Raw genomic sequence first — 9,187 nt, forward strand, 5'->3', positions numbered from 1 at the left:
CACATCAGCTTATTTCTTCTAGGGGAGGGAAAAAAAATCAGACTCTTCTAAAGTAAATACTTGCTTCAAGTGTTTTAGTTGTTTATTCATTCTTCTACCAAGATACAGCACTGTATAGTTCATTTGCAGTATAACAAAAAGTTAAACCAACAAAGCTTAGAAACAGTAAGCACACTCAGTCTTTATCCCTCTTGAGTGGAGAGCAGCCACTGTGTATTGGGCAGATAATTTAAAGTTTTGCATACCAGAGAAGACTTCTTTGACAAAACACCTATAATTATCAAAACACTCCTGCACACAGAGAATCTGGATTGGTGCTCTAAAGATACTACTGTGATCCACGTATTCTGCCCTCACAGAAATGGGAAGGTTTTGCCTTCCCTACGCCAAAAAAGCCTTTCAAATTATTTGAGTATGCAACAAGCTCTGCAACTTCTGCATACGTAGTCACCTAAGACGAAATCTGGGGCAATTCGTGTCCTCTGACGCCAGACTTAACTCTCAAATCAGTGTTTGTTGGTGGTGTCTATGGTCTCTATTTTGTTTCTTGAATAAGCAAAATATCCTTCAGTGGAAACAATAGGATGCTGGACATGTGCATTTTGAGTCTTCAAAGTTCTGCTCTAGTTAATTATTAGTCTGGATTTCTGCTTTCCACATAATACTAAAACTTTTTTTTGTTGAACAGATTCCTTGCTACAATCCCTTGAATTTTGGGACTTGCACCAAGATAACACATACCACTTGAGTTTCATTTCATGGCTCCCAAGACACTGACTACCCAAGCAGAGTATGTCTAACAACAACCCACATTCACCTGTTTCCAGTCTTCATCAAGACTTAGATATTTTTTTTCCTGCAAATACTTCAGTTTGGCACCATCAAATACATTCTGGAGAATGAGCTAGTTTCCTGCAAACATTCAATAACCCCAAACAACATCAAACATCAGAAAGAAGCAAAGGCTGACTCCGTCCTCTATCACATATGCAGCGGTTCCATCAAAGTTGGTCACTCGCACTGATAAAAGAAGACTAAAATCCAACACTGTCAAAAGACTGCATTCCAGTAGATACTTACAAGACAGTCATACTCTTTAGGCAAGCTTCATTATACAAATGCTAGGCTTTCATTAGCTTATTACTTATAAAGAAGGATTTTCATATTGCTTAGTTGAATATCCCTTGAATATTGTCAGAAAAAAAGCTTTTCTAATTCTAAGCTACTTGTAGATATCTTAAGTATGAATTGCTTAAATTTCAAGTAGCAAATTTTCAAGCACAAGTATTTCAAACATCTATAGACTGACCAGGAAGAAAGAAAACAACTGACTTGAAATGCAAGAGACCCCAAAAAGATAAACTTGCATAATTCCTCAGCACTTGTCCCACGTTAAGTTAGGTCTTGTAGAATAAAAAAAAAAAATGTCCCAAATAAAAACAAAGGTCAATTTGAGATTGCTTCCCAAAGAACTTATGAAGACAAAAAAATAAAATTGATAAAATATATCAGGAAATAATTGGTACTGAACACCCACACCCATTCTTGAAAGTCTGTCCCTAAGAAGAAATACCTGCTTTCTGCATCTGATCTTGGTAGTACAAAGACTATTCCACAGGTAGTGCAGTTTGGACTTAAAAAATGAAAGGTACACCTTAAGCAAGAATCTTTCAATGTTCATGGTGCAAGCTATAGGTCAGAAGAAGAGGCAATCAGTCAATAACTCACCACTGTAAAACTTCAGTCTTTACAAAGTTGTAACTGGTTTTCAAAAAGATGCTTGCCATTTTTTTTGGTCCTTTTCTGGTTTCATTCTACATTTTTTCCTTCAGTTTTAACAAATGCCTTGCAAACAACCTTCAGAAAGGAACTCCCTGCTTTATTCTCCCTTTTTACTCAGTGGAATGTTATCTGCAAACCCACCTTGCTTTCACATTTTCTTCAGAGGCTAAAGCTGTCCTTCATTCCTTACAATTCACTGTATCAGCCACAGAAAGCTGAGCTGTAGAGGAAGAGATACACTTATTGGGTGAGTACCAAGGCAGTAATGGTGCCTGATAGCTCATGTTCAGCAGGTACTTGAAAATTATCTTAAAGAGTAGACACTGTAGCCTGAGGCAGGAAGACAGCTATGTCGTGCTGGCCGCTGAACAAACTAAATAAGAATTGATGCCACTTCTTAGAAGTCCCAGAAAGAAAAAAACTACGCAAAATTCCAATCATTTTGGAATGCTTGTTTTTAAAAGTTTAACTGTGACCTATGGCCACAACTTACAAAAGCATGCTTACAAACATTTGCACACTGTCATAATACATGTGGGTCACATTAAATGCCATATTTTCAAGTACAAGAACATGATACAAGTGAAGACAAGGAATACTAACCAGGGAAACACAAAAATGGTTTAGGGATCACTACGGCTGCAATCTTGCTCACTCCCCTCTGAGCCTGATAGTTGGGTTTTCTAATTGTACTGTGCTACTAGACGGTCACCTACCAAACATAACTTTCCTTTTTCTCATTATCATCAAGCTTCAAACAATTCTTTTCCACAATATTACAAGGCTCTTTGTTGATGGTGAATGGTTTGCTGTGATTGCTACAATGGGATTTTTCAAAATTGGATCACTTTCAGCAACAGCCACACAGAAGTGGCTAAGCATCTGGAATGAGGGATCCATTTCAGACAAAACAACAGGCAGTGTACAAAAATGAGAGGAGAAAGACTGAAGTGTATTCAGTCCTCAATTCTCCCTGCAGCTATGGATACAGGTACACCACTAACAGACTATCTTCCTGATCCTAGGAAAAGGTCCTTTTGCTTAGCCTGGCCTTTGCTTTCTCTGTTCTTTAAGGACAGAGAGAAGACAAAACATCACTCACCCATAACGCGTCTGTGAACCAGCCTGAACAGAACCCTTACAAATCCTTGTCCTCCACATATAAAGGCCTCAGAGAAGGCTTGTTAGATCCATAACAACCCCCTTTCTCTCTGCATCTGGGTTTGCCGCTTATTTAATCCAGAGTCTGGTCTGTCCAGTCTCGCCAATCAAAGTCTAGTTAACTACCCTTTCTTCACAGGTTTCCATATTCTGTACATTCAGTTACACTTCTCCTTGGCTACTTGTTTGTTTGGTTAGTATCACAGGCAGTCCAGCAACAGTCAGGCTGATCTGGGCCTTATTCCTACAAACACAGTCATTGAAGTTTTATAAATTAAAAACCAAGTATTTTTTAGGCTTGGTACACACAAGACCTTGGGTTCTGTCTTGGGATCTATACATACTCACCTTTTGCACATCTTGTTTCCAAAGAGTACTTTAAAGAACACAACAGAGTCAGCTCATTTCCCACAGCTTTTTCTTTTTTAAACTGAAGCTGGACATTTATCTCCTTTGCCCTGTAAGTGTGCCTTCAGTGATACCCTGACCCAGGAGCTGGCCCACTGGTTCCTTCTGCTTGACCCTGCATGCCTGCTGTACAGTAGTGGCTCCCACTTGATTCTTTCCCCAGATGGTTTCAGGTATCTCCTGTTGGCAAGGAGACGTTTCCTTATACATCTGCCAAAAAAAATGTGAAAATCTTTTGGACATAAATAGGAAAATTACAAAGTCTGCAGGGTACACGGAACTATAATACTCAAATTCTATTTCCTGATGTCATTTATTTCTATACTCATTTGTAGCCCCACTGATGAATTTTGCCTCTGTCTTAATATTTCAACATTTTTATGGTATCTAAGCATCATGTGACCCAGTCCTACACAACCACCATGTTCCTCCTACCATCTGCTCAAATAAATTACCATAGGTCTTCTATTCAACAAGTGATTATAATTTCTGTATGACATTCATAATCTGCCTTTGCTGCTTCCATGCTCTCTGCTAAGCGTCACCTTGCTGTTTCTGGCTAGAAAAGCGTTTGGCACATATAAATCAAACAAAGGTAAAAGGTGCTTTGCCATAAATGCCTTTAGGGATAATTAATGCCTCCACTTGTATAGACTCAAGCCTGATGTTTACTATCAGTAAGTTTTTGAGACTGCTTTATGCTTACCTAATCATTAAATCTCACTTTCTATAAAAATCACAACTTTCCCATTAGCACATACCACCACTGTGGTTTAAACTGGGCTTAAGGTAGCTGAAATAAAGAGTTATTTACCACAGGACAGATATAAACACCCAAGAAAGGTAAGAGAGATCATCATAGGAAAATTAACAAGAATATGTAATATGAAAAGCATCACGCAACTCTGAAGGCCTTTCTAAGCTTAGGAAGTCAATCTATTGTTTAAGAGGTTCTTGCACCACTATGCCAACAACTTCAGCAAAAACTAAACACTTTGATATACTGCAGAAATCAATCTCTCTACCAGAGCTGACAAATGTGAAGTGTTATTCAATTCAAAAAACTAAACAGCCCATGTAGCACCACCGATTTTCTATCACCTCAATTGTTATTTGCTCTGATTTAGAAGATGGAGAGCCTCCTGCTTATTCCTGGGTTACATGTCACATTTTCATGGAAATGAGAAATCTCAACCCTACAAAAGCTGGTACACAGAAAGGCAGAAGGTTCATTTATAATTCACTTCAGCTCACACTTTCTCCCTGCTGCCCAAACACAGAAAGATGAGCTACCTACTGGGAATGCAAGGAAGGCAGATTCAAGTGCCAGCCTGACCCATCTTGGCAGAAATTCAAGTGGTTGCTGCCAAGCAAAAGGACTACATGAATTCAGCACTGTAGCACTGTAAAGGTATTTGAAGACAAGACTTACTGTTGTATGGTCACCCTCACCTTGTGTAGTCAAGCAGTGCCTTTTCCAACTTCATGAAGATGATTGGGTAAACAGGCACTGCAGCTTTGAGAGCTGGGTGGGTGGATCTCTAGCTAGGGATGAAATCCCAGCTTGCAAATTGAAGTGGAAAATATCAAAATGTTATCACTATAGCTTCAAGTACACAGGCTAATTCAAACTCAATTCCAAGATAAGCACGTGTGCATACAACACACCCAGGGAAATGGTTCTCTCACACTACTGTGAAATAGATTTTCAGCAGCATAAGCAGAGACAAAAACCTAGAAAATTCAACATTTACAGTTACAAGTCTGACATGAAAACTAACCACAGGCTCCTCGCCACCCTTCTTATTCCCAGCTACACCAAAGGCACAGCTTTACTGCACCCAGAAGGCCACAATTCTCCAACTGTTGATCAGACCCAGGATTTCAGCATCCTGTCAAGCAGTACTTGTGCACCAAGAGTAGCTTGCACTACCTTCAAGACAACCTGACATACTTCTGGTAAAACAGATAGATTGTTTAATCACAACATTAAAAATTAAGCATAAAAGCAGGTAAGACACAGCACTATATCCATAATCACAACCATCTCATCCACCAAGTTGCAAAAGCTTAGATTATTCTCTTAATATAGCCTTTGGAACTTGGGAGCCAGGCTATTCTGAAAAACATTCTGCTTTATCATTTGCATCTCTCCTGCCCTGCCAAGTTCCTCAGTTCAATCCAATTTATACTCATTTAACCACGTGTGGTCAAAAGCACAACTCCAGAAGCAAAATTTATGCATTCCCCTTCAGATGCCAACAGGCAAAATTACCTGAAACTACAATTTCCAAATGTATACCACCAACATTTGTCCCAACTGACACACCAAAATCTGACAGTAAACAAATGAAACCCAATATGCAAAATGCTGCCTATTAAGACAGCCTCTCCTCATTTGCAACAATACTCAACCATTTTGCTTGCTGTCTCAGTTTGCATCAGCATTCTATTGTCTGCAGAAACATGCATAAGCAGACTTGCCAAATCTTTGAAAGATTCAAGAGCAAAGAATTTCTGAAAACGGGATACGGTGGTCTGTAAACACATGCCCATTTTTCCTAATTATGGCCTGATGCAAAGACAGCATCTTAGCACAAAAAGCCCTCCAAACCCAGGATGCCTGCACATTCAGCAATCTACCGAAGTCTCAGAGGTTCAGACAGGACTAGAAGATGAGAATTACTTCAGCCAGTGTTTTCAGTACTTCAGTACTAAAATTTTGGCTTGGAATGATGCTTCAGCAAATGGTATTGCTCACATTCTGTAAACATACAAACTGGTATTCCAACAGCTCTCTGACACTACAATATCACAAGAAGGAATGAAGGTGGACGTCTCTACTACTCTTTTACTGTGATGTCTTAGTACTGGCAGCTTCGGAAGCTGCCTAGACCTTGCATTTGCACAAATGTAACAGATAGATATCTATTATATAGCATATAAAAATGACACCATCCAAACACTAATGCCTCAGAACATCCTTGCTGTGCTGAGTCAAAGCTTTGCAGAAACAATACCAAGTAAGAGAAGGATTGCACAGCAAAATAATTTATCATGAAGATTATGCAGTTCAAGCCTACCATTCCTCCCCTTTCAAAATAAAATACTTGGATCTATTGTAGTGGCATTTCATACCAAACAGTTATAAATATAACTCTAGATGCATTTCCTAATGTAAGCAGAATTCAGTAATTAGATTATCTGGCAAATGATGAAAGAAGTCTCAGTAAAACTGTACAACAAATTAAGTCTAGAACAAAATTACTTAATCCTCTGCAGTTCAAACAAGAGTTCATCTTTCTCAACATCATCTATTCCTAGCTGATCTATCCACCACACATACTGCAAAAAACCTCTTGCCCACTGAGGCACAACTGCAGTGCAACACAACATTTCAAATCAACTTAAATTAGGCTGCACTACATTCCATCACATGATATCGTGCAACAGATGTTACTCTAAGAACACACAGGACAACTATTCAGGGCAAAAAACTCTAATTTGAATGGTTAAATGAATGAATATCCTATATAAAATTGCTGTCATCTTGATAAAAATTAATACTGAGATTCAGAACTTGAAAATTTCCCAAGTTTGTCACAATTAAACCAGTGAGACTGGTCATCAGAAAGAACTAGTCTTATTTTACTTAAGCTTAATAACTCTGCCACCAACAAATAAGCTGGATGAAAATCCCTTTTAACTCTTGACTTCTGCAGTGACCAGTAAGTTTAAGGAGGCTTTGCGAGACTTGTGAAATGCACTTGTCAGAGGCAAGAAATCCCTTCCCCACCTCCATCAAGCTACATGGTAACCTTCATTCTTAAAGCACTGTCTTGAAAAACTCAAGTTTCGAAATTAAAGCAGAAAGGGTATTTCAGCCAACTTAATTCAGAGTTTACTTCACTAACAGCTGTACTGTTGGAAGAAAGGCTGACCATTATCCCAAACAGATATGAAAGATTTCCTTATATATTACAGTATTTAATATATTTATAACTAACACTGACAGCTTGTAATCATACTTGCAACACACTGCCATACAGAAGTGATGTTTTACATAAGCAAAAGCAATCTCAGAAATATGACGCTTGTTTGCTATTTAATCATACGGGAATTTTCCATGGCTGTTAGGCTCTCTTCATGCACAACTCCTGATGTTTTTAAATACGCTTTCAAACTCAGACCTAGCTTAATATAGCTCAAACACCAGCTTTAAAATACAGGTTTGCAAATAAACTTCTAAAAGATTCATAGAGATGTGTGCAATTGTTTAATCCTAACAGTTGTTTCAGTCAATGAACATTCCCACAATCCTTCCAACTTGACACTGCAGCAGCGTTTTAACACACAAAAAGTAAAACCTAAATAAACTGAAGTAGCCGGTCAGAACAAAAGCGCTACAGAAGGTGAGCACAAAGGCATCATAGGCCTCAGTTCTCAGGCAGGTGTTCCCACGCGGTGTCCTGGCAGTGGCACTGTTTCGGGGCCCGCTAGTCACCCGAAGGGAAGACTGCACCTCAAGCCAACTACTAGGTAACGTGGAAGCGAGAGAGGTGCAGGATACGCAGGGGTACCCCAATCCAGAGTGTGGTCAGACCCTCTGCAAGCACACATCGCCGCCTCATACCAAGGGAGGTTTTACACTTCGGTCAGTGGCGGGCACGAAGCCCTGCTGCACAGGGCCAGGTAGCCCTGAGCCACTGGCCGATTTCAGGATGCCAGGCCAGCCTGGGGAAGAGGGAGGCCACGAAGCAGTGCAGTTCACCGCCCACCCATCCCTGTCCCCGCTGCGCAGGGGCGGATGCGTCCGATCCCTCCCCTTGGGGGTAGCCCTACGGGATCGGCCCGAGATCTGTTTCCAACCCATCCCACGGGTTGGGTGTGAAGAGGTGGACATATACGCAGGCAGATGGAGATAAATACACGCATATACACGCGCAGAACGATCGTCCTTGGGAGGTCGTCTATTCGCAAAGTATTGCGAAAAAGATTTTCCCCCCATTGCGGTCGCCTGTAGCGCCCAACAGTTTGGTCCCTCGGGCAAACCCACCCCCCGACCCGGCCACGCGGAGAAGCTCCCCCAGACAGGCTAGTAGGAGCCAGGAGCTGGACGTCGTAGCACCTCCCTCCTATACTAACGCTATACGGAATCCTAAAGGACCGCGGTTTCCCTCCCAGCCCGGCTCCACACGAAGAGAAGGTGAGCCGAGGTCGCTCTTTCCTTGCCGGGGCTCAGCCCGCAACAGAGCCCCTACCGAGCCAGGGTAACCCTTCTCCCCGCACTGCACCGGTCCGGGCAATTGCAGTTTTCCCTGGAACCGGCAACTTGTTGGGCGGGCAGTACCCGGCGCGGGCGAGGCTGTGCCGGACGGACCGCAGCTCTCGCCTCCCGCCGTGGGAACGGCCACCGGCAGCTGCCGCCTGCCTGGCTGGGGGCAACGCTGTGCCCGCCAGCGAAACCCAGTGGCAGCTGAGTCGCCGCAGGCACGAAGCGGCTCCGCGCTCCCGCCGCTCAGCTCTGCACTGAGTCTTCCCCCTCTCGGCGGCTTAGCACGGACCAGACACTCCATGCAACGTGCAACGGCAGGGCAGGACAAGGGGGTCCTCGCAGGCTCCTACCGGGAAAGGCGTTACTGTAGCATTGCAAAGCGCCTAAGCCCCGCCGCTCGCTCGCTTCCTTCCTTCCCCCCCGCTCGCTTGCTGCCTGCTCCCGCCTGCTTCGCCGCCGCCCGCAGCTGCCGCCGCTGCGGACTCCAGGCGCAGACCCCCGCTGGGGAGGGCAGGAAACGCGTCATCATTCCGGGACCGCTCCACCGCCCTTCGCCCGGCA

General features: G+C 42.6%; 1 protein-coding gene across 4 annotated transcripts in view; it reads right to left on the reverse strand.

The window, feature by feature from the left end:
- TLN2 (talin 2) overlaps positions 1–9,187 on the reverse strand; it is a 164,418-nt gene that overhangs the window by 154,859 nt on the left and 372 nt on the right. For 3 of the 4 annotated variants that reach the window (XM_064157422.1, XM_064157423.1, XM_064157420.1), the window contains exon 1: positions 8,977–9,072. The exons of the other annotated variant lie outside the window; for it this stretch is intronic. The gene's annotated coding sequence lies outside the window, so the exon portion shown is untranslated. Of the gene's footprint in view, positions 1–8,976; positions 9,073–9,187 lie in introns of those variants that run through there. 4 annotated transcript variants of the gene reach the window in all.

This window comes from Pogoniulus pusillus, chromosome 17 (genome assembly GCF_015220805.1).
Source record: "Pogoniulus pusillus isolate bPogPus1 chromosome 17, bPogPus1.pri, whole genome shotgun sequence".
NCBI lineage: Eukaryota > Metazoa > Chordata > Aves > Piciformes > Lybiidae > Pogoniulus > Pogoniulus pusillus.